Source organism: Leucopleurus acutus (genome assembly GCF_964270905.1).
Source record: "Leucopleurus acutus genome assembly, chromosome: 1".
Taxonomy (NCBI): domain Eukaryota; kingdom Metazoa; phylum Chordata; class Mammalia; order Artiodactyla; family Delphinidae; genus Leucopleurus; species Leucopleurus acutus.
In genome coordinates this window covers 66,684,854-66,709,946 of record NC_139142.1, presented here as the reverse complement: position 1 = coordinate 66,709,946, position 25,093 = coordinate 66,684,854, and the positions used below count along the sequence as shown (strand labels likewise).

Here is a 25,093-nt window from a genome sequence, read left to right as displayed (position 1 = left end):
AATTCATTCAATAGAAGACTTTCAAGAACCTAAGTTCTGTAAAGAAGTCTATTTTCTGGGACTTCCCTGGTGGCGCAGTGGTTAAGAATCCTCCTGCCAATGCATGGAACATGGGTTCGATCCCTAGTCCAGGAAGATCCCATATGCCTCAGAGTGACTAAGCCCTTGAGCCACAACTACTGAGCCTGCACTCTAGAGCCCACATACCACAACTGCTGAGCCTGTGCACCACAACTACTGAAGCCCACGCGCCTAGAGCTCGTGCTCTGCAACAAGAGAAGCCACTGCAATAAGAAGCCCGTGCACTGCAACGAAGAGTAGCCCCCGCTCACCACAACTAGAGAAAGCCCACACACAGCAACGAATACACAAAACAGCCAAAAAAAATAAATTAATAAATTAATTTTTTAAAAAAGAAGTATAGGGGGCTTCCCTGGTGGTGCAGTGGTTGGGAGTCCGCCTGCCGATGCAGGGGACGCAGGTTTGTATCCCGGTCCGGGAGGATCCCACATGCCGCGGAGCGGCTGAGCCATGGCCGCTGAGCCTGCGCGTCCGGAGCCTGTGCTCCGCGACGGGAGAGGCCACAACAGTGAGAGGCCCGCGTACCCAAAAAAAAAAAAAAGGAAAAAAATAAATAAATAAAATAAAGAAAGAAAGAATTATATTTTCTTATTAGATATTTTAAAAAGTGTGTTGGTGAAAAACATATAATAATTGTATAAATTTGAAGTTTCTCCTATATATTTGCTATTAAGGGATTATTGTTAATTGTTTTTAATGTGTGATAATGATATAATGGTTATATTACCAAAAAAAAAGAGTCCTTATTGCTTAGACAAGCATACTAAAATATTTACAGATAAAATGATATGATGACTAGGATTTGCTACAAAATAGTTTGAGGGGATAGTGGGTAGAGTACAGATGAAACATAATTGGCCATGCACTGGGGATAACTATTGAATCTGGGTAATAAGTACATGGGGGTTCATTATACTAGTGTCTGTAGTTTTGTGTGTATTTGAAAATCTCATAATAAAAATGATTTTTTAAAAATATATGGGAGGTCTAAGAGGATAAAGGAAGCAATACTGACATTTTGAGATAATCTTATGGAAATGTTTCTTAATTTTAAGTTACAGCATCATTTAACCTTTTATCTATGGAGAGAGCGCTATAGTTATTTACTTAAGCTTTTTAAAACTCAATATAGTTCAAGTAAGTTTATTCTTATGTTTTTGTTATATAATAAATTAAAGAGGTAACATTATAGGGGATAATGAAAGGAACAGATATTTTTAAAATTAACTTACAAACACTTATACAGAGCTTACTATGTGTAGGCACCCTTTTAAGTGCTTTGTAATTACTAACTCATTGAATCCTCCTCACAACCCTACAAGGGAGATAATGTTATTTTCTCCATTTTACAGATGGGGAAATGAAGGCCTGTAAAAGTTAAGTAATCTGTAAGATCACACAGCTGGTAAACAACAAAGGTGGATTTTGAATCCAGAAAGCCTGGCTGCAGAAGCTCTCTCTCTCTCACTGGGCTAAATGAACCCCCCCCAACACACACACACCATGATAAAAAGAAATACACCTTGAGGCATTAAGCATATAGAAATTATAGCACGAGTGCAGAAAAATAAATACACCAGGATATTTACTGCAGCATTTTTATACTTACTGAATATTGGAAACTGCCTACATGTCGCATCAATAGCAAAGTGAACAAATCTGCACAGATTCATTTAACCTGTGCAGATATTTAAAAGGAGATTGACTTAGAAAAATGAAAAATATTTAAAATTAGAATAGAAAGTTACAGAATCATAAACATTAAGATCCCATTTTTAAATTCTATATATAATATGAATAAACATAATGTAAGAGGGACTTCTCTGGTGGTCCACTGGTTAAGAATCTGAGCTTCTGCTGCAGGGGGCCAAGGTTTTGATTCCTGGTTGGGGAACTAAGATCTGGCATGCTGTGCAGTGTGACCTAAATGAATGAATGAATGAATGAATGAATGATACATCAAACTGTTAAATGGTTTTCTCTGAAAAGTGAATCAGAAAAAAGGGAATAAGGGAGAGCACTTCGATTTTTATTTTATAATTTCTTTTTAGTGTTTGAATTTCTTTTACAATCACTTTTGCAATTAAAAACATTTTTTAATGTAATACATATATACAGTGTAAAACTTGGGAAGTCCAATAGAATAAAAAGAAAAAACAATAATAATCACCTACCACCTTGAGGTCATTATTATTAACATTTTGATAATATTTCCATGACCTTTTTTCCTATATAGAAATATATACATACACAAAATCATACACATTATATATTGTGATCGTATTAAATAATATGAAATTAATGACAGTAAACAAGTCTTAAGCCCTTTTCTTGGACTTCTTACATCACCAGAGTCCAAAATTCATCTACCCAACACCATCGCAGCTCATGTGTTATTCAAGGAGTCCTTTTTATCAGCTAACTAAAGAAGCCTGAGGGCCAGACTTTGATTATCTGAGCTAGGAAAACTAGCTGCTTTCCTTCAGCCTTAAGGATTAAACTTACACTTTCAGAGATCAGTGTGTCTGCCATAGCAGATGAGTTAAAAAGGTGAGCAGTTATTCAAGTAAAGCTCCTTAGCAGAAAAATCCATCTAGGTCATTCAAAACCAAAGTACTTCCCTCGAGGTCATTTGCCAAAGCTTATCTGAATCCTTGTCTAAAACACCTTGGAAGGTAAATCAGAATTTAATATAAACTTGGAGCCCAGGAAATATGTTTGATTTACTAGGTAAATGCCAATGGCTTGATAATACCTGCAGACTGTATATATGTATTATTAATGTGAGAATGTGCATATGCTGAGGTAATCTAGAGATTAAGGCAGGCAGCTTCTTGACCAAGGAAATTAACCACCAAGCTTTCATGGAAATGATATCTGTTCTAGTTTTTCTTTGAAAATCATCATTAGATGATTTCAAGATTTTTTTATTATTCACTTTCTTTAGTTTTATATTCAATTTTCTGATGTGTGCATCATATATATCATATATACACATATGTATATATTTAAATATATAAACTTTGTATATACACATGTGTGTACATTAAATATATGTATATATATACTTTTAATAGTAGCTTTGTGGAAATATAATTCATATACAATTAATGCTTTTAAAGTGTACAGTTCAGTGGTTTTTATAACAGTCCCAAGGCCTTTTATTTTTTTTTTAATACCTTTCATGCCGTGAATTCATAGGGAATGTGTTTCAGCAGTTCAGGCTCCTTTTCATTGGTTTTTACAAAGTTTGCTTCTCTGGGTGAAACAGGCTGGTGCTTTAGTTGAATCCAAGTACCACTGTCTTTGGCTTCCTTCTTTTTCTGATTATTTTCCTTCACATGTTTCAGGAAGCTATCTTGGCTCTTAAGAATGTTTAATACATTCAGTATATACGTTAATTCTCTTGGCAAGATTCTTGCCCTTAACTCGTTTGTTTACAACAATGCCATGCTGGGTAATATAGTAGACTCTTCCAGTTTTGCCTTGGTAACATTTGTGGGGCATTCCTCTTTGAATAGTGCCCATTCCCTTGAGGTTTACAATATCACCTTCTTTGTAGGTTTGCATGTATGTGGCCAAAGGAACAACAATATGTTTTCGAAAAGGCCTAGAGAACATATAGAAGGTGCTTCTCTTCTTTCCATTTGTGTTTGTCATTTTGGTGAATGACTGGAAGATGGCAGTTCCAGCCAAAAGTGTCTTTTTTAATAATAGCCATCCTAGTGAGTGTGAAGTAGTATCTCATTGTGATTTTTATGTGCATTTTCCTAATGACTAATGATGTTGAGCATTTTTTATGTGCTTATTGGCTCTTCATATGCCTTCTTTGGAAAAAAATCTGTTCAGATTCTTCATGCATTTTAAGATTGGGTTATTCGTTTTTTCATTGTTGAGTTATGAGTTCTTTAAATATTCTGGATATAAGTCCCTTGTCAGAGATATAATTTGCAAATATAGTCTCCAATCCTGTGTGTTGCCTTTTCAGTTTCTTTTATTTTTTTGGCTGCGTTGGGTCTTCATTGCTGCGTGTGGGCTTTCCCTAGTTGCAGCGAGCAGAGGCTACTCTTTGTTTCCGTGCGCGGGCTTCTCATTGCGGTGACTTCTCCTGTCGCGGAGCAGGGGGTCTAGGCACATGGGTTTCAGTAGTTGTGGCTCTGGGCCCAGTAGTTGTACCGAACCCGTGTCCCTTGCATTGGCAGGCAGGTTCTTAACCACTACCTCACCAGGGAAGTCCCTCAGTTTCTGGATGGTGTTTTGTGAAGCACAAAAGTTTAAAATTTTTATGAAGTCCAATTTATCTATTTTTTTCTTTTGTCACGTGTGCTTTCAGAATCTAAGAAACCATTGCTTAATTCAAGATCGTGGATATTTACATTTATGTTTTCTTCTAAAAGTTTTATAATTTAAGCTCTTACATTTAGGTTTATCATTTATTCTAAATTAATTTTTGTATATGTTGTGAGGTGGGAGTCCAACTTTATTCTTATTTGCACATGAATATCCAATTGTCTCAGCACTATTTGTTGAAAAGACTGTTATTTCCCCATGACTCGCCTTGGCACCTTTGTTGAAAATCAACTTACCATGAGTGTAAAGGTTTATCTGGACTCTCAATTATGTTTCATTGATCTGAATTTCTGTCCTTATTCCAGCACCACCCTGAGTTGCTTACTGTAGCTTTGTAGTTTTGAAATCATGAAGTGTGAAGTCTTCAATGTTGTTCTTTTTCAAGATCATTTTGGCTATTCTGGGTTGTTTGCATTTCCATATGAATTTTAAGGTCAGCTTGTCAATTGTAAAAAAAAAAAAAAGAAGCTCTGAATTTTTTTTTTGAGACTGGTGTCTGACTTTTATTTTATTTTATTTTATTATTATTTTTTTTTTTTGTGGTACACGGGCCTCTCACTGCTATGGCCTCTCCCGCTGCGGAGCACAGGCTCTGGACGCACAGGCCCAGCGGCCATGGCTCACGGGCCCAGCCGCTCCGCGGCACGTGGTATCCTCCCAGACTGGGGCATGAACCCGTGTCCCCCTCATCGGCAGGCGGACTCCCAACCACTGCACCACCAGGGAAGCCCCTGACTTTTATTTTTTAAATTTTTATTGGGGTATAGTTGATTTACAATGTTGTATTAGTTTCTCCTGTACAGCAAAGTAAATCATTTATACATACACATATATCCACTTTTTAAAATTTTTTTTAGATATTTATTTATCTTTATTATTATTTTTTTTTTTTTGGCCGCGTTGGGTGTTTGTTGCTGTGCGTGGGCTTTCTATAGTTGCGGCAAGTGGGAGCTGCTCTGCGTTGCAGTGCGCGGGCCTCTCATTGCGGTGGCTTCCCTTGTTGCAGAGCACGGGCTCTAGGCGCGCGGGCTCCAGTAGTTGGGGCACGCTGTGGCACGCAGGCTCAGTAGTTGTGGCTTGTGGGCTCTAGAGCACAGGCTCAGTAGTTGTGGCGCACGGGCTTAGTTGCTCCGCGGCATGTGGGATCTTCCCGGACCAGAGATCAAACCCGTGTCACCTGCATTGGTAGGCGGATTCTTAAACCACTGCACCACCAGGGAAGTCCCTTATGTTTACTTTTTTTTAATATTTATTTATTTGCCTGCTCTGGGACTTAGTTGTGGCATGCAGGATCATTTAGTTGCAGCATGTGGGCTCTTAGTTGTGGCGTGTGGGATCTAGTTCCCTGACCAGGGATCAAACCCAGGCCCCCTGCATTGGGAGCTCGAAGTCTTAACCACTGGACCACCAGGGAAGTCCCTATCCACTCTTTTTTAGATTCTTTTCCCATATAGATCATTACAGAATATTGAGTAGAGTTCCCTGTGCTATTCAGTAGGTCCTTATTAGTTATCTGCTTTATATATAGTAGTGTGTATATGTCAATCCCAGTCTCCCAATTTATCCCTCCCTGCTTTTCTCCCCTGGTAGCCATAAGTTTGTCTTCTACATCTGTGACTCTATTTCTGTTTTATAAATAAGTTCGTTTGTATCATTTTTTTAGATTCCACATGTAAGCAATATCATATGATATTTGTCTTTCTGTCTGACTTACTTCACTTAGTATGATAATCTCTAGGTCCATCCATGTTGCTTCAAATGGCATTTTTTTTTTATGTCTAAGTAATATTCCATTGTGTATATGTACCACATCTTCTTTATCCATTCATCTGTCGATGGACGTTTAGGTTGCTTCCATGTCTAAACAAGCTCTGATGGGAATTCCCTGGTGGTCCAGTGGTTAGGACTTGGAGCTTCCACTGCAGGGGGCCCGGGTTCAATCCCTGGTTGGGGAACTAAGATCCCACAAGCAGCGTGGTGCAGCCAAAAAAATATAAAATTTAAAAATAAACAAGCTCTGCTTTTGATAGAGATTACATTGAGTATGTACATCAGTTTGGGAAGTATTGCCATTTTAATAATGTTTCCCAATTTATAAATATGAGATATCTTCCATTTGTTTAGTTCATCTTTAATCTTTCAGTAATATTTTATAGTTTTCAGTGTATTTTGTACTTATTTTAAGTCATGGAGATGTTTCCATGTATACTTGAGAAGAATGTGCATTCTGTTTTAGTTGGGTGAATGTCCCTTAGGTCTAGTTGGTTTATAATATTGTTCAAGTCTTCTCTTTCCTTACTGATCATCTGTTTGGCTGTTCTAGTCATCATTGAAAGTGGAGTAGTGAAGTCACCAATTATTATTGTTGAACTATCTCTGTCTCCCTTCAGTTTTATTAGTTTTTACTTCATGTATTTTGGGACTTTGTTGTTAGGTGCATATATATTTATAGTTATGTCTTCCCAACAGACTGATCCATTTATCATTATAATATATCCTTCTTTGCCTCTAGTAACAATTTTTGTCTTAAACTCTACTTTTTCTTGGGCCATATGGCTTGTGGGATCTTAGTTCCCCAATCAGGGATCGAACCCGAGCCCTCGGCAATGAAAGTGCAGAGTCCTAACCACTAGACTGTCAGGGAATTCCCTTAAAATCTATTTTGTCTGCTATTAGTATAGCCACTCCAGCTCTCTTTTGAGTACTGTTCTGTATGGTGTATATACTTTTGCATTCTTTTCCTTTCAACTTGTGTTTTTGAATCCAGTTTGTCTTTTATAAACAGCATATAGTTGAATCATTTTTTTATCCATTCTGCAGATTTATGCCTTTTGATTTAAGTGTTTAGTCTGTTTACAATTAAGGTAATTATTGATAACATAGTTCTTACATCTGCCATTTTGTTATTTGTTTTCTGTGTGTTTTATGTCTATTTTATTCCTCCATTACTGCTTTCTATTTTGTTAAGTAGTTATTTTTTGGTATATCATTTCAATTCCTTTGTTGTTTCTTTTACAATATGTTTCTGAGTTCTTTTCTTAGTGGTTATGCTAAGGATTAGAGTTAACATCTTTTTTTAAAAAAAGATTTGTTTATTATTATTATTTATTTTTATTTTTTGGGGGGGTGCATCAGGTCTTAGTTGCGACATGCAGGATCTTCATTGAGGCATGCGGGATCTTCATTGAGGCACATGGGCTTCTGTCTAGTTGTGGTACGCAGGCTCCAGGGCGTGTAGGCTCTGTAGTTGTGGCGTGCCAGTTCCAGATCGCGTGGACTCTGTAGTTTGCGGCACGCGGGCTCCCTAACTTAGGCACGTGAGCTCAGTAGTTGTGGCGTGTGCACTTATTTGCCCTGCTGCATGTGGGATCTTAGTCGCCTGACCAGGGATCGAACCCACGTCCCTTGCATTGTAAGGCAGATTCTTTACCACTGGGCCACCAGGGAAGTCCCTAGAGTTAACGTATTAATTTTAAAATAACCAAGTTTGGATTAATACCAACTGAATTTCAATAGTATACAAAAATTTTATTCCATATAGCTTTATTTCCTCCCTTCTCCAGCTGCTATTATTGACATACAGTTACAACTTTGTATATCATATACCCATCAACTCAGTTTTATAATCGTTGCTTTATGCAGTTGTTTCTTAAATAAGTTGCAAGAATAAAAGGGTTACAAACAAAATACATTCATACTATCTTTTATGTTTACCTATGTATTTACCATTGCTCTGTACATCATGTATTGGCTTATTTTAGGCTCTTATTAAAATTTTTCAAAATATTCAGTTGCATCTGCTGTTTCCCTCAGTTGTTTTCCCCTCTCAATAGTTTTTACACTGTAATTATCTAAAGTAATGTGGTTTAGTGGAAAGACTGAGTTTTGAATCAAGAGTCTTGTCACCTACTAATGGCTTTCAGTCCATTGACTGATTTTCTAATCCAGATTAAGCCATTTAGTCACTATCCGGGCTTCGATTTCCGTAACTCAGAAGTGGAAAGAGTAGCATTTGGCCGTATTTGACTGCTGACTTTAAATGTACTACTCTACCAAGTATAGGTCCTACCACAGATGAGAGAAGTTCTCTTGTAATTCTAGTCTAGCAGCTAATGTACAGAAAGAAGGTCAATACCTTTATAACATTATAGGCTAGTATTCCAACAAGAGAGAGAAAATGACTGAGAATAAATAAAAAATTATGAAAACTGCTTCAGATGATCTGTTGCTATTTGCAATATGCTTTGTAAAAACAAAAATCCTTCAACTTGCAAATTGCTTATATTTCTATGAAGAAAATATAAATAAAATAATAATCTTATGAATACTCCCCAGTATTGTAAATACCTATTCCTTAGCTAAATTCATTTTAAAAATCCAGTCATAGCCCAGCATAGGGATCAGGAAAACTTGAGTCAGCCAGCTATTTGAAGTGAGTTTGGGGGGAAAAAAAAAGTATATCTGAATCTTAAGAGTATATTTAATATGTTTTCTTAGTCTCCTGTTTCCTGAGGTCTACTCTTCCTATCAGTTTTTTGTTTTATTTGTTTTTAGGGAAGAAAATAATCATATTCACCTTGGAAGTAAGCCAGAGCCAGAATCACCATCATTTAGAGTATAACCCGTAAAATCTATTCTGGTCATTTTCTTTGCCCCCACTCAAACAATAGTAAAAATAAGGTTGAAAATAATTCCTTAGGGGCCACAGGTGAAATTCTTCCTCATAGACATTTAATTTGGGATTGAATTTTTAGCAGGGATGCCAATTACACCTAGAACAATAAGGTAGTTCTTGGTGATTCACCAAGCAGAAGGTGTTTTGGCCTTTTGCTCCTGTTGGAAACAAGTCCAAGTTGGAAACACCTTCTACACTCAGGTTTTGTCAGTTGATGAGGTTCTGACCATGGTAATTTCTGAATATTGAAAGAACAAGTCAAAGTAGATGATCTGGTTAGTGTTTCCTAGTATTATTCAGACCCGTTATACAAAGATACTTATTCTAAGGAACTTCCTTTGTCCTTCTTAGTCTTGAGGAAATGCGACTAGATTGACTGGAATGTAATCTTGCTAACCATTGCATAACTTTCCATATGATTCTACCTTGTCAAAGGGAAGCTAGCCTTTGCCTTACTCTATTACACTATTTAAAAGCATACTCTTTGTAACCAAATAAAAAAGAAATATATTTTGCTATTCTTTCACACTCAAAAGAAGGTGTAGGTGGATATCCGTGTTTTTTTAGCTAAAGAACCCCATGTCCTTTCATTAGTGGTCTGGAATCTTGTTAGCAGACGAAATTTGCACGTGGCCTTTGTATTAGCGTTACTGTCACTCTGTGTACGTATGGGAGATAGAAGACTCTAAAAATAACTAATCTAGCTTCAGTAAATGGACCGAACTGTGTGTGCTGCATATTCCCACAGACTTAACGATCTGGGTAAGATAATATTTATTCTCAGAACAAATCACAATTGAAACCCTTATTCTCCTCTCATTTGGAGTTTTTTTTTTTTCCCTCTCTTTCCCCCTAACCTGAGAATGGCTGCAGGGTTTTTTTAAGAGGAGCTTGCAGTCTCAAGAAAAAAAGCACAGAAACGTCTCTTCATAGTGGTTTCTTCAGTCAAATACATTCTGTATTGTAACATTGATAAAATTATGACAGAATTTTAAATAATACGGCAATTGCTTTTCCCCATTTGACTTATTTTAGTCACTGATAAAATGTTCCTGCTTCAGAGATTTACTTCTTATCGATGGCTTAATAGAAACATATGAAAAGTATTGATTTGTTTACCTGTTCAGGTTCTTAAATTCTAAATCTTAAAAATAAGTTTATTTGTAGCTATAACTCATAAGTGTCCAGCTTTTCATTTCTTTCAGAAATAAGGCAGAAGGTGGTTAATATCCTCATCTGCTTCTCATTGGTCCTCATAGGTTCACCCCTGCTCCCCTCTCTCATGTTACACAACATTAGGGAGCCTGGAACATAATGTCAGCATCTTTCTAAAGGCAGTGGGTGATATTTACACACTTAAGCTGCTGGCACTGACAGGGTGACTGGAGTCAAATGTAAACCATGGCATTTATCATTCCCAGTCAAATATATTGTGCAATGAGTAGCAATGGGCACTGTGTGAAAGGTTGCCTAATAAGCTGCCCTAGTCTTAGGATTAGTCAGCATCTTGCTGTGAGGTGTGTGTGACCAAGATATTGGAGGTTGTTGGAGATGGAAAGGCAGGCTGGCCAATGATAGGAAAAAGGAGGGGCAGCTCAACTCTTGGCAAACAATTGAATCTTAGCACAGTGCATTTGTTTTCTGAGGTGCAGAGGCTGAGAGGCTGCTGAGAAACATCTGAGGGAAAGATGTCGTTTTCTGACTTTTTATTGTTTTTCATGAAAACTTTCCCCTGTGTAAAATCTTAGAAGCCAGTGTAATTTCTGGTCATGTTAATTTATAGTGGAACCAAAAAATGCTTTTTGGGGAAATCTTTTTTTTTTTGTAATAGAAAGTTTAATTATTAAAAACAACATGATCACACTAAGATAATTAGAAAAAGCAAGGGGGGAAACGCTCATAATCCCTTTTACTAAAAATAATCATGATATCACAGTAGCATACATTTTTATTCTTTGAACTGTTTTACAGAGTTGTAATCATCCAGTTAAAAGATTTTGTCACATAATTTTTGGTAACTTATCATAAGCTTTTTTTTCCCCATAGTGCTACATACCATGTTTAAAATAACTGAATAATATTCCATTCAGCGTATGGATGAACCAGTGTTCACTTTAACCATTCCAATAGGCTGCTTCCATTTTATGCTGTTGTTACTGATATTATAAATAACACTGAAATGACTATAATTTAAAATACAGCTTTTTTAGTATTTTTTAATTTAAGGTGATTTATATCAAATACAAAATTTATATAAAGCATATGTGAACAGCTTAAAGGTTAATAATAAAATGAACCACTGAGTATCCACTTCCAACTTAAGAAATAAAATATTGCCTGTAACTTAGAAGCCCACCTGTATGCTTCTCTTTGGTTGCATCCTGTTCTCTTTCTCTCCTACAAAAATAACCACTAGCCCAAATGTTTTGTTTATGACATATATTTTTTTATATTTTAGATTTTTCCTTAGATAATTTCTAAGAGAATTTAATAATTAATGTAGATGGGGTTACATGTTTATCAGGGCTAGTTTCTGATGTTGGTAGAGCATTGGCTTACATTTCTCCTTCAGAAGTTGTCAGGCTTGACACACCCCAGTAGTCAAGGCAGGCCCATAGACCAAAGAAAAATTTGCCTCCTAAGGAGGTGCACCCTGTGACAGCTCCCTGCAGTATGAAGATATTATGGATTAGGACTGAGAACCTTTATCGTAGAGAGAGATGATTCTGGTTTACTTACATAAAGGTTACCCTCCCTCCTCCCAGTCCTTTCTCCATTCCCAGTTATTTTGGTTTTAATATATCATTTGTATGTTGTTATTTTAATCACTCATTCATTTAAAGCAGTCAGTTCTTTTTTTTTTTTGCGGTACGCGGGCCTCTCACTGTTGTGGCCTCTCCCGTTGCGGAGCACAGGCTCCGGACGCTCAGGCTCAGCGGCCATGGCTCACGGGCCCAGCCGCTCTGCGGCACGTGGGATCTTCCCGGACCGGGGCACGAACCTGTGTCCCCTGCATCGGCAGGCGTACTCTCAACCACTGCGCCACCAGGGAAGCCCCAGTCAGTTCTTTTTGTTCAACATATTGGTGTCTGTCTTCTGGAATAAATGCCAACATATTTATGTTCAACTTTACCTAACCCCAAGCAATCAGATTGGTCAGATTGATCTTCTCAGTTTTGAAAATGGAGAAACTAAAAAATTTGAAAATAATTGGCCAATAATAGAACCAATAAGTATGGTTAGCTTTTAGGTCAATAGGAAAAATCCCAGACTAGTGTTACTGATCACCTGCATCAGAATCAGTTAAGATATTTAGTAAATTCAGAGATTCCTGGATTCACTTGAGACCTACCAAATCATAATCTCTAGATTTAGAGTCCAGAAATCTATAGTTTATTAAGCACCCCAGATGACTTTTCAGTACCCCAAAATTGAGAAGTACTACCCTAGATCAGGAGCTGCAACCAAAGAAAAGTGCTTTAGTAAATATTCCCGTATTCTCTAGTATGTTTCTATTTGTTTAGCACTGAGATGTGGGGTTGGGTGACCACATAGCAGTCCTTTCTGTAGGAACCCATTGTGATGTATTTTGCTGGATGAGAGTGGAAAAACCCAGTTCTTTACTCCACTACTATTAGAAATTTTAATATGAGAGGAAGAAGTCTAGGAATCACCTTAATTATTTATAGCAAATTAGCGTAGATTTTCATTGACCATGGCCAAGAGCAAGAATGAGATGTAGGAGGAAGCCTGTGAAGGCATTTTGCCTGAAGCAAAGACAAGGGTTCAGTTATAGTTTGTGCAAAGCACACTCTGTTTTCTTCTCAGTATTGAAGTACTGCTCCTGTCTGTGACCTTGATACTCAAAACTGTTTTGCATGTAACCATTGTCGTGCATAGCACTGGTTCTACAATAATCTTTGAAGCAGAAATCTTTATGGTTTCACCAAGTCTGGAGGCACTTATAAAGAAGAGAAGTGGGGCTTCCCTGGTGGCTCAGTGGTTGAGAGTCCGCCTGCCGATGCAGGGGACACAGGTTCGTGCCCCGGTCCGGGAATATCCCACATGCCGCGGAGCGGCTGGGCCCGTGAGCCATGGCCGCTGAGCCTGCGCGTCTGGAGCCTGTGCTCTGCAATGGGAGAGGCCACAGCAGTGAGGCCCACATACCGCCAAAAAAAAAGAAAAAACAGAAGAGAAGTGGGGGAAAATAAGTTGTTGAAAGCAAAAACTAAAAGACAAGAGTTGGAGAAATGATATAAAGGTAGATACAGAAAGTTAAGCAGAGTCAGGAAAGAAGTATCACAAGGAATATGGGAAACACTGCCATTCTTCAAATTCACCCTCAATGTAGCTTGAGATATTGCTAAGCAAAACCCTTCTGAGAATTAAACCTGAGAACCTAGTTAATAAACATTTGCTGTCTGGAACAGTGAAGGAATTCCCTTTAGCTGAAAATTAATTGCTCTATGAAAATGATCATTACTAAAATACTTACTGCTGAAACTACAGGATATTTGACAAAGTTTCTCTGCCTTCTTTCATCTAGTTTTTCTATCTATGCTGTCATAAATTTGCCATATTTAAGAACCCAGCAATGATAATAGGAATATTACACATTTCAATATTTAATATGTTCAGACTCTCTTAAAATTTGAACATAATATTTAACCCAGAGAAAATGAAGTAGAGATGAGCTAATTGGTGCAATGTCAAATATGCTGCAAATATACTAAGAATGTTCAATTGTAGAAATAAGAATAGTAGTAACAATATGAATAAGGGGGAAGAACCAAATAGTAAACTATATGCATATCTTGCATTTTATGAGGGTCATTAAAATAACACCTTAAATCAGAATATCATATTCAAGATATCTTTTTAATGTTTATTTGTGTACTTGATGATCTGCACTTTGGTTTAAGTTCTGTCTCTAGAATACAGAAATGTAACAGATAGATCTCAGTAATATTTATGGAGAGTAACTATGAGGACATGATAATATAATGATAAGTAATAATTTAGGAGTTAAGGAATTTCAGACCAATAACCAAAACATCATACTGATCTATGAAACACCAGATAAAGTTGGGATAAAGCAAGATTTTCCACTTTATTTAACCTTATAATGGGAATTCTAGATGTGGTTCAAAAACAGAAATCAGAATACTTAGAAGAAATGATAGATGAATATGAATCTGTTGCCAGGTTGGAGTTTTCCTAAACAAAACAAACAAACAAAAAGCCGACAAAGAACAATGATGGCAAATGAATGAAAATAATAACTTTGACTACATAAAAACATAAACAAAATATTGAAGAATAACAAAATAAGAAATCAAAGTGACCTACAAATGTGAAAAAAATGTTTAAATCCACTAGTAATTAAAGAAATTCAAATAAAAACAATGAGATATTATTGTTCTACCATCAAATTGCTTGAGATTTAGAATGATAAAAATATTCAGCACTGGGTAAGCACAATGAAATGCGAACTTTTTTTTCTTTTTGGCTGCACCACATGCGGAATCTTAGTTCCCCCACCAGGGATCGAACCCACACCCCCTTTAGTGAAAGCGTGGAGTCTTAACCACTGGACTGCCAGGGCAGTCCCGAAATGGGAACTTTTGAACATCATTTGTGGGAATGCCCTCTTTGATGAGGACTTTGTTTCAAAACCCTTACAAATATACATATCCTTTGATTCAGTCATCCTTCCACTGGCATTTATTCTAAGGGAAAAAATAAGGGCATCAATAAAGATGAACAGGAATGTTCAGAACAGCTTTTTATACAATATTGAAAAATTGAAACAACCAAAATCAGGAGAACGACTAAGTATGTTATAGTTAATTCATAGGATACAATAATACTAAATGAGCATCAAAAATCATGTTTTGCTCACTAATGATATAAGTGAAAGCACTAAAAATAGTAGATAAATTCTGATTCCAATTTTTAAAAGTTTATACATATTTGTAGAAAAAGAATGGATGATATATACTAAAATATTCATGATTGTTTTCTCCATGTGTTGAGATTCTGAGTTATTTTTACTTTATTTTACGCTTTTCTAAATTTCCTACAATAGACACATATAATTTTAAAAGCAAAAAATTTTAAGTTAAAGAACAATAAGGGTTAACCCTCTTCATGAAGAGAATGGCATTCAAATCCTTTACTAAATCTTTTGCCTCTGACTCACAAGGAAATCTTGCTTCTAAGCAGATCCTGATCTATATGAAAATAGGAGCTGTTTTAGATATTTAAAGTTTTCCTGAGAAAAGAAGCAGAAGATAATACAATGAGTAGCTTTTTCACCTGAAAGAAATTTTATTCCATGCTAGACTACACACACAGATACACACACACACACACACACACACACACACACACACACTCCTATGCCTAGATCCTTCTGAACTCCAGATAGCATTTGAACCACAGAGAATAGTAGAGGTTGTGGAATACACAAACCATAAACTTCCTTAAGGATCTTCCTAATACTAATTCTGATTCTGAAGCTGGCACCTCTCCTCAACACTTGAATTTTGGTGAAATGCTATGGACAAAGCAAACTTCTCTGTTAATGATAAACTCATGGAATTATTTTTTTTTAATTGAAGTATAGTTGACATACAGTATTAGTTTCATGTATACAATATAGTGGTTTGACATTTATATACATTACAAAATGATCTCCATAATAACTTGTAGGGGAGCAAAATTTGCCACCCCAAATTGTGTTTCGTTGGCATGAGGATTCATTTAGGCTGATTTTTTTTTTAATTTTTTAAAAAAACTTATTTATTTTATTTAATTTTTGGCTGTACTGGGTCTTTGTTGCTGCACGCGGGCTTTTCTCTAGTTGTGGCAGCAGGGGCTACTTATTCATTGCGATGCACGGGCTTCTCATTGCGGAGCATGGGTTCTAGGCACGTGGCCTTCAATATTTGTGGCACGCAGCCTCAGTAGTTGTGGCACGCGGGCTCTAGAGTGCAGGCTCTAGAGCGCAGGCTTAGTGGTTGTGGCACATGGGCTTAGTTGCTCTGCGGCATGTGGGATCTTCCCAGACCAGGGCTCGAACCCGTGTCCCCTGCATTGGCAGGCGGATTCTTAACCACTGCGCCACCAAGGAAGCCCTAGGCAGTTTATTTTTAAGGCTGAAAAGTCTCAAGAAGAACCTTTGACCTTCCCCCTAACTGCCTAAAAGAATGGATAGAGGGAGGACCTGATGCAGGAAGGGAGCTATTACCTAAGACAGCTACAGTATGAACTAGGTGTGTGGACAGGGAGAAACCTAGCAAAGTCTGTTTGTTAAAACTCCTCTCTGTCCCATTGTCTCAGCATGGCCTAGCAAACATTTGTTTACCAAACACTTCCTTTTCCATCTCCATGTCAGTTGTCTTCCTCCCCTTTGAGGTCCCAAATCACTGCCCCCAGCATCCTCTTTTGTCTTTAGCTGAGGATGGTATTTAAGGTGAGGGATTTGGCCATTTTGATGAGTTACTCAGTTCTCCTAGGTCTCTCCCATTTATACATTTTATTAAACTTTTGTTTGATTTTCTCTAATCTAGCTCATGTCAATTTAATTCTTTGACCAGCCAAAAGAACCTAGAAGGATAGAGGAAAATTTTTTCCTCCCAGACAAAGTTTAGTACCACCTGACACCATATAAAGTTATGGAATTATTATCAAAGATCTAACCAGGATGTATTAAACTCTTAGTGATAAAGAAGTAGGAGGTGTAGAGGAGGAAAAACTTGTCTTGACCCTCATAAGGTCCCTGGCTGGGCCTGAGTATTAAACTGACAAAGACAGATTCGCAGGAGAAAAGCATACACATTTATTTTATGTAAGTTTTCATCACATGGGAGCCTTCATAAGGAAATGAAGACCTGAAGAAACAGTTAAGCCTGAGAGTTTTTATACTAGGTTTGTTAAAGCGAGGAAAAGTCATGGAAAACTATGGTAGGCTAAAAGGATATGAGCTCAGGGTAGTGAACTGGAGAAAGCCTAGCAAGGCCTATTCATCTGGATTCTTCTTGGTGTCCCTCCATCTTCAGAGACAAGGATGCTTCTTTCCTCTGAGTATAGGGAGGGCTTCTTTCACATGAGGGTCTTATGACCTGCTTCAGGGGTAAGTGGGGAGGTCAGATAGTCCTTCCTGCACTTGCCATTTCTAAAATTCATTCTTAAAATATTCAATATGGGTAGTGTGTTCTGAACCCTGTGAGAGGAATGTAGAAGGCCCTCTGGTGTCTTGATTTTCACCTGTGCCAGTACATATCCAAGTTTTCTCTGGTCTCTAGTGAGAATGTCTGAGTAAGATTCACAACTGTCAGTTTTGAGGGGAAATCTCTTCTGAGATTATATCCAACCTACTATTTTTTAGTTTTACCATATCTCTTCTTTTAGGAAAGTATGGTGATATAGTGATATGTTGGCTTTTTTTTAAAGCTCTTATATGTCTAAATAAAAAGTTGGCAACCCTGTGCCTATTTTCTCCTACCACCTCCAATATTTCTTTGGAAATCTGAAACCAGATTCAGTAAGTTCCTTGTAAGCCTCTTCGGGTCAACTTCTACTTTTCAACTTACCATAGGAAAACAGCAGCTGAGCTTTTCAGCCTTAATTGATCATTGAGTCCACCACTATAATAAAAGAGAAAATCAGAAATCACTGTCACTTCTGGATGTCTGGTTAAAAGAAGCCAGAACCAGAGAGTGGTTCAGTCATTATAAACAGATTTTATTCAAGAACTATTGCAATAGGGGAAGAGAGACTTCGGTGTAGAACTGGGCTCAGTTCCACATACAGTGTGATCAAGTGAGGATTTATAGCCAAGGAAGAGTGTGAGAGTCAGTGGATGGCATATCACTAAGAGGAAACATCAGAGGTAAGGAGGGATTCTGACTAAACTGACTTAATAGGATTCTTGCTGAAGGTAAGCCAGCGTGATCAGATGTAAAGGGTGTGGGATACTCTCTAAAGTGACTCAACAGGATTCTTGCTAAAAGTGGGTGATGCAAAGACAGACATGGAAATCCAAAGGTTAAGGCCTAGTCAAGAAGAGTATTCAGAGGACCCTGACTAAAGTTTGGTCAAGGAGAGAGTCTTTGTCAGTCTCTCAATAAGAAGAACGAAGATGCTACAAGGGAATGATGGCCTGGTAATAAGAAATTACTTCAGAACAATATGTGTCCACCTTTCCACTGGCACCCCTCCATACAAAAGTAAATTAATTTCAAAATATACTCAGCACAAAGATAGAAATGCCTCCAGATTAGCATAAAATAGCCAACCTCTTATAAAAAATTCTTATGTGTATGTATATCATTATTTCTAATTTGTCTATCTGGTTCTCTAGCCTTGGGTTCAGTTCCTCATTCTGCCACTGAAAACCTGCATGGTCAGTTAATCTCTCTGAGCCTATTTCCTCATATATAAAATGGGGATAATTAGTTTGGCATTTTTTATCTCACACTATACTTGTGAATGTAAGATAAGAAAGAGTAGATAGAAACTCTGTAAATTGTAAAGTGCAATGTGAATGTGTGTTATAATTTTAAAAACGTAGACAAAATGCATTTTTTTCTCACAGCAGACCATCTTTTATAATTAGAATACTTATTAAAATTTCAGTGAAATCTTAAACCATCTTTGAGCTCAGTGGTAAAATTAGGTAATAACCTTCTAGGACCAATGGCCACTCCAACAGATTTGGAAAATAATGTGATTATCTTCAGAAATATCCTCCTTTAAAGTGTTCTGCATCACATAGCCTTGTTTAGGCCAACCATGGGAAATTGCCCTTTTTAGTAAGTCAAAATGGTAGAAAATCACCTATTCCATATGAATCAACCTGTACTAATATATCAATATATACAGGCAAAATTCAAAAAGAATCCAAGACCCGCTAGGAGTCTCAGGGGCTTCTCATAAAGACCTCAAGTGTCCCTCCATGACTGTACAATGCTCAGATTTTAGGAGCTGGATAAATATTGCCATTTTTATCTTATAAATGAAAAAAACAAGATACAGATTTGTATTTCTATCACATAATCAAGTTAGCACAAGACTCATTTTGATAACTTCTGCATCCTGTTCGGACCTTCTTGCACAGCATGGTTGGTCAGTAAAAGTTTGTTGAACGGACTTAACCACTCTTCTCAGAGTTGCAAAACTGCATGTCCAATTGCATGCTATTGTGAAGGTTCTGCTGGTTCTTTAAACTTATTATCATATGTCCAACCAGTTCCTTCTCCAGTCTTTTCTCAAACCAGGATATAAGCCTGAAATTCAGCTCTCTCTATTTTTCAAGTTTCCACCTCAAATCATCAGTCAAGTTCAATCCATTCTACCAATTCAGTGTCTTTCCCATTCATTGGGTCTCTCATTGCTTAGTTCAAGTCCTTTGCAAGTTTGCTTGAGCAGTTGCAGGCTTCAAACTGCTCTTCCTGTCTCCAGGATTGATTTCTAACGTTCTGCCTAAAGGATCATGCTTGCTTTGTTACCGAGTCCAAGCTCGCTCTCCTTGCCGTACGACAGGCCAATAAATGGGGAGATGAGTGTTGAGGCAAGGAATTGCGACTTTATTCAGAAAGCCAGCAGACCAAGAAGATGGTAGACTAGTGTCCCCAAAAAACCATCTTATTGGGGTCTGGATGCCAGTTTCTTTTATAGAACAGAGAGTGGGAGGAGGTGAGGAAGTAAAGTAAAAAGGCCGTTTATCTTGCAAAATATCTCCTTGCTTGGCCGAATTGAGGAGGGGATGTGTTAATTTCTTCTTTTCTGCAGTCATTCACAGGTGGACAGGGTCAGAATGTCTCTCTGTGAGCTGAACAAAGGCACTGTAGTTTAACAGGCAGAGGAGCAGGGTTTCCTGTGGCAGGCCATTATGTATGATTATAATAACAAAAGCAACAAAAAGCAAAGGTTAAAATCAAAGAAACAGATCCAACATGGAGTCAGATTTTGCCCTTCACTGTTGCATGTTCACTTTATATCTCCTGTAGCATCCAAAATAGGATTTCAGTAAATGTTTGTTGAATGAATGGCTGGGATTAAGAATCAGGAGATGCAGAAAGGGTCATATATTTGTGGAAGTTCTTTTATATGTATGGTACTATACATCAGTTCATTTAATCTTTACAACAACTCGATGCAGACACAAGATTTACTTTCTATTTAAAAAATTTTTATTGCACTAACATTGCTTTATAACAACAAGATGTATTAATCTTGTGTGTGCATTCTTCCCTCTTTGATCTTTAGAGAGAATTTTGTCCTTCCCACTTTAGTTTCTTCCCTCTCCTCCGCTTCTAGGAAGAATTTTCTCCCTTCTACTCTGGTTCTTCGGGCTTTTTTTGTTTTTGTTTTCTTTTTTGACAACTAATCATTTAAAAATAGATATTACTTAAAAGAGTGAAGATTGGGAATTACCTGGCCATCCAGTGGTTAGGATTCTGCGCTCTCACTGCCGAGGGCTGGGGTTCAATCCCTGTTTGGGGAACTGAGATCCCACAAGCCATGTGGCACAGCCAAGAAAAAAAAGAGTGAAGACTGAGAGGGATTCTAATTTAATTTATTCTGGGAAAAAATCTAAAGGGGAAAAATATCAAGTTGCTGGTAATCCTTTTCTTGAGTCACTGAGCATTCAAGTTAAACTGACATGACTTTGGCTCCAGATCTATGGGGGTTGAGGCATTTTTAAGATCCATCTTTGGAGAAAAATTAACTTTACAAAGGCTCTGCCAAATTTCAGATGATGTGAAGGTCCTTAGGTTTTTGTGATTCAAGTTTAAGAGAATGGAGAGGGGGAGTCTGCATAGGTCCAGGCTGGGGGAAGCAGGGTAGGATGTTGGCTTGCGGCAGGGTGGGGGGGGCAGGGTTCCTTTGTTATGGAGAATGCAGTCCAAGGGCAAATTGGAGAGAATTTGAAATTGAAAATAATATTCATAATAAAGAACTAAGGGGGTTGGGGAGGGAGAAAGAAGGTACAAATAAAACACTAGCCAAGCTGACTAGGGATGAGGAGGGATTTGTGGAGGTTTGGAGAATGGGCTTTGGAGCAGCTTTGGGAGAATGAGAAAGAAGAAGAAGGAGGGTTTTAAGTATTGCTGTGGGTGACACATTGGATCTTTTAAAAAGGATGTTCATTGAGAAAAGCAAGTAAAAAGATGGGAATTCCTCTTGAAAGAGTTTTGGCTACTAGGCCTTGTTTCTTTCAGTATGAAATTGAGCCATGTGGAATCCACATTTAACAGAAAACTAGGGCTTGGAGAGCCAACCTTTTACTAACATCACACATACAGTAAAGGGCTAAGTCAGAATTTGAATTTTTATTTTTTTAATTAATTAATTTATTTATTTAAATTTATTTATGTATTTATTTTTGGCTGAGTTGGGTCTTTGTTGCTGCACGTCGGCTTTGTCTAGCTGTTTGTCTTTGTCTTTGGCGAGCGCGGGCTACTCTTCATTGCAGTGTGCCGGCTTCTCATTGTGGTGGCTTCCCTTGTTGTGGAGCATGGGCTCTACGCGTGTGGGCTTCAGTAGTTGTGGCACATGGGCTCAGTAGTTGTGGCTCTCGGGCTCTAGAGCACAGGCTCAGTAGTTGTGGCACACGGGTTTACTTTCTCCGCAGCATGTAGAATCTCCCCGGACCAGGGCTCAAACCCGTGTCCCCTGCCTTGGCCAGGTGGATTCTTAACCACTGCTCCGCCAGGGAAGTCCCTAAGTCAGAATTTGAACCCAGTCCTCTCCAGTTTCAAGGTCTTGTCAGTTTTTCATTCTCACATGCTACCTGTGGTTCAGAAATCTGTTGAATCACATTTCTACAAATTCCATTGAAATTGTGATAGGAAGCATTGCTCCTAGTACTTATTCCTCATTTATGAGCTTTCTACCCGAGAATCTTTTTGTTTCAGGGATGGTGGGAGGTCAGTTAGTGAATCCTTTCCTTGCCGTGCTTTCTGGTTTTCGTTTATAATTTCTAGTTCAGTCTTTCTGCTTAAGAACATCCCCTGATTTAAAAGACCTTCAGAGATACACCTGAAAGTAACACAACATTGTAAGTTAATTATACTTCAATAAAGTAAAAATTAAAAAATATATATATATATGTAAAAGACCTTCAGAGAGATAATAATTTCAAAACCTAAACTCTCCCCAGGGATAAAAGAGGAAACATCTCTGCAAGTGTGACCTATTTACAAGCATCACAGGCTCCCACTCTGTCTGGGGAGGTGACAGTATTTTGAATCATAAGGAAATGGAAAGATCTGAATTTAAAAGACTCTAGGATACATTGTCTCAAGAGTTTGGAAATACAAGAGTCATTGGCATATAATACCATTAGAAACATGGACAAGATGAAATAATCATAACTGTGATGAAGATGATGATGGTGATACCAGCCATATTGAGCGCTGCTTGGAGCAGGCACTATGCAAATTGCTTTACATGTGTGCTAGGTAATATTTTGAGATATTAACTTTTCTTTCTCTTTTCCCCCATCCTAATCAGGCAGTTAGTTCTTATCCTCAGAGGAGGTATCAACACAGATAATAAAAGTGGCCTAGAAGTTTCTCTGTCTTTTGCTTACCTTGAGTCTTTAGAAGAACTTGGAGAGTTTATGAAGGTAAAAGGGAGAAGTAGATTTGTAAGAATAGCTAGAACAGTGGTTCTCAAACTTCTTGATTTCAGGACCTCTTTATGTTCTTAAATATTATTGAAAACCAAAAAGTGCTTTTGTTTACATGTTACTTTCAGATAATTTGTGGATATTCTTTTAGGGTATGTTATAGAGAAAACCACAGGCCACAAATGGTGTCACTTATGCTGAAGCTTATGATACCAAACCTAGACTAACTACCTGATGTAATAGTAGTTTTGACCTTACCCAGGAATGTAATCTTAATCTGCCAGTCTGGAATTTTCTAGTCAGCACCAGTGAGGTAATCAGTCACATGGGTCCTCTCTATATCACCCTCCTCCCCTGAGAAAGGAAGAACAGGTAATCTGCATGGTAGACCCTCATCCTTCCCCTAGAAAAAGGTGACCTGGCCTGAAACAATCCTTTCTTTTCCTTTGTTAATAGCTTCCTTGCCCCACCCTCCTTCTGCCTTTAAAAACCTTACATTTTGTTCAACCCATCAGAGTGCCCTTCTGCTTTCTAGGTGGGATGCCCTCCAATTCATGAATTGTTGAGTAAAGCCAATTAGATCTTCAAATTTACACAGCTGAATTTTTTTTTTTAAACAGGTACTATACTAAAACTCAACAAGTGGTAATTTATAGTCTAGTTGCAGTATGGAATCTGACACCACATAAATGAACTTTTTGTCTTTCATTACATAAAAATCCATTCATCTGTGTTGAACTTAGAATGGATCCTCTACCCTTGCATGAATTTGCTGGCCATTCAGAAAAATATTGGCTCACTGAGTGAGTTATGCAGATCTTCCAAATGTTAACATGTTTCACTATATAATATTAAAAGATGACATTGGTTGTCACCATTGATCTCATCAGAAAAGTTAACACATCAGGAAGCTGTACAGGTTTTCCAAAAAGCTATATTTTATCATTGGCAACAAATGTCACTTGCTTATTTCTTTATTTTTAACTAGCAGGCTCACTTTGTTCCTTTGGTAGAAAATACCAGCCTAAAGCCCAGGGGCAAATAAGATGGCTGTCTGTTAGTAGTTCTTTTAATTAAAAAGAAAAAAGGCGGCTAGTTTAGCTCACAGCTCAATTCCTCTAGTGCTTTGTGGCAGAAGTGCAATGTAGCAGAAGGACATTCTGTGTATTTCCCATTTCACCACACAGTCATATCAAAAACATGTGTATACAAGGGTCAAGATTTAATAAAAATAATACCTTTTACTGCTTCATCAAGGGCATTCTTAAGTGAAACTGTTTTGTTCTTTACTGCAAGTGTGTGGTAGAAGAGAATACAACTGTTACTATAGTTTGGTACTGCTGGGGAGGAAAAACTTTTCCTGTACCCTTTTAGATTCTGTGCTTGAGAGTCTTCAGAGTAAACTGACAACAAGTTAGCAAAAGAAAAGACAGATTTTTATTCAAGTAAGGATACGCTGGAGTTCACAGAAAATGTGACTCAAAGAGGTGGAATTTGGATGGAATTAGAATTTGGGACATATATAACACCTTACTAAGGGAAAGAGAGAGAAACGCGCTTAAACGAAAACAGTTGACTTCTTAATAAGGGTCTGGGGAGAAAGGGCACTGAGGGGAAAACAAATGATCTTTTGGAAAGCTGAATGGGCTCTTAGGAGAAAGTCTGTGTAGGGGTGGGTGTGGCGACTTATCATCTACAGGGATAATAGTTGCTCCAAGGCAAGGGATTTATGACAATTGAGTTCTTTTCTTTTTTTAATAAATTTATTTATTTATTTGCTTTTATTTTTGGCCGTGTTGGGTCTTCATTGCTGCGCACGGGCTTTTCTCTAGTTGCAGCAAGCAGGGGCTACTCTTTGTTGCGGTGCGTGGGCTTGTCATTGCGGTGGCTTCTCTTGTTACGGAGCACAGGCTCTAGGTGCTTGGGCTTCAGTACTTGTGGCATGCGGGCTCAGTAGTTGTGGCTCAGGGGCTTAATTACTCTGCGGCATGTGGGATCTTCCCGGCCAGGGCTCGAACCCATATCTCCTGCATTGTCGGGCAGATTCTTAACCACTGCGCCGCCAGGGAAGTCCCAATTCATCAGTATTTTAAATGATAAACTTTGTGTTCGTGCAAGAAAATTCAGCAGTAAAGAATGGTATGACGTGATTTCCTGGTCCCAGTCCTTACTCACCATTAATAGTTTCTCATATATCCTTCTGGAAAATGTCCATGCTTATACAACCAAATACATGCACACACACATACATGCTTCAACAAATAAAACAACTTGTTTACAAATAAATATATATGATCTATTAATAAAATCATAAATAAGAGCATAATATGCATTCTATTCTGCAA

The 25,093-nt window shown here is 37.8% G+C and overlaps 1 protein-coding gene and 1 pseudogene across 2 annotated transcripts in view; one reads left to right on the top strand and one right to left on the bottom strand.

Annotated features, from left to right (window-relative positions):
* The window catches only part of LOC309968689 (uncharacterized protein), a gene marked incomplete at its 5' end in the record, with an annotated part of 48,302 nt that overhangs the window by 7,940 nt on the left and 15,269 nt on the right, over positions 1-25,093 (top strand). The window lies entirely within an intron of this gene.
* On the bottom strand, positions 3,201-3,930 carry LOC309958649 (large ribosomal subunit protein eL21-like; annotated as a pseudogene). The gene has a single exon. The product of its transcript is annotated as a large ribosomal subunit protein eL21-like (transcript).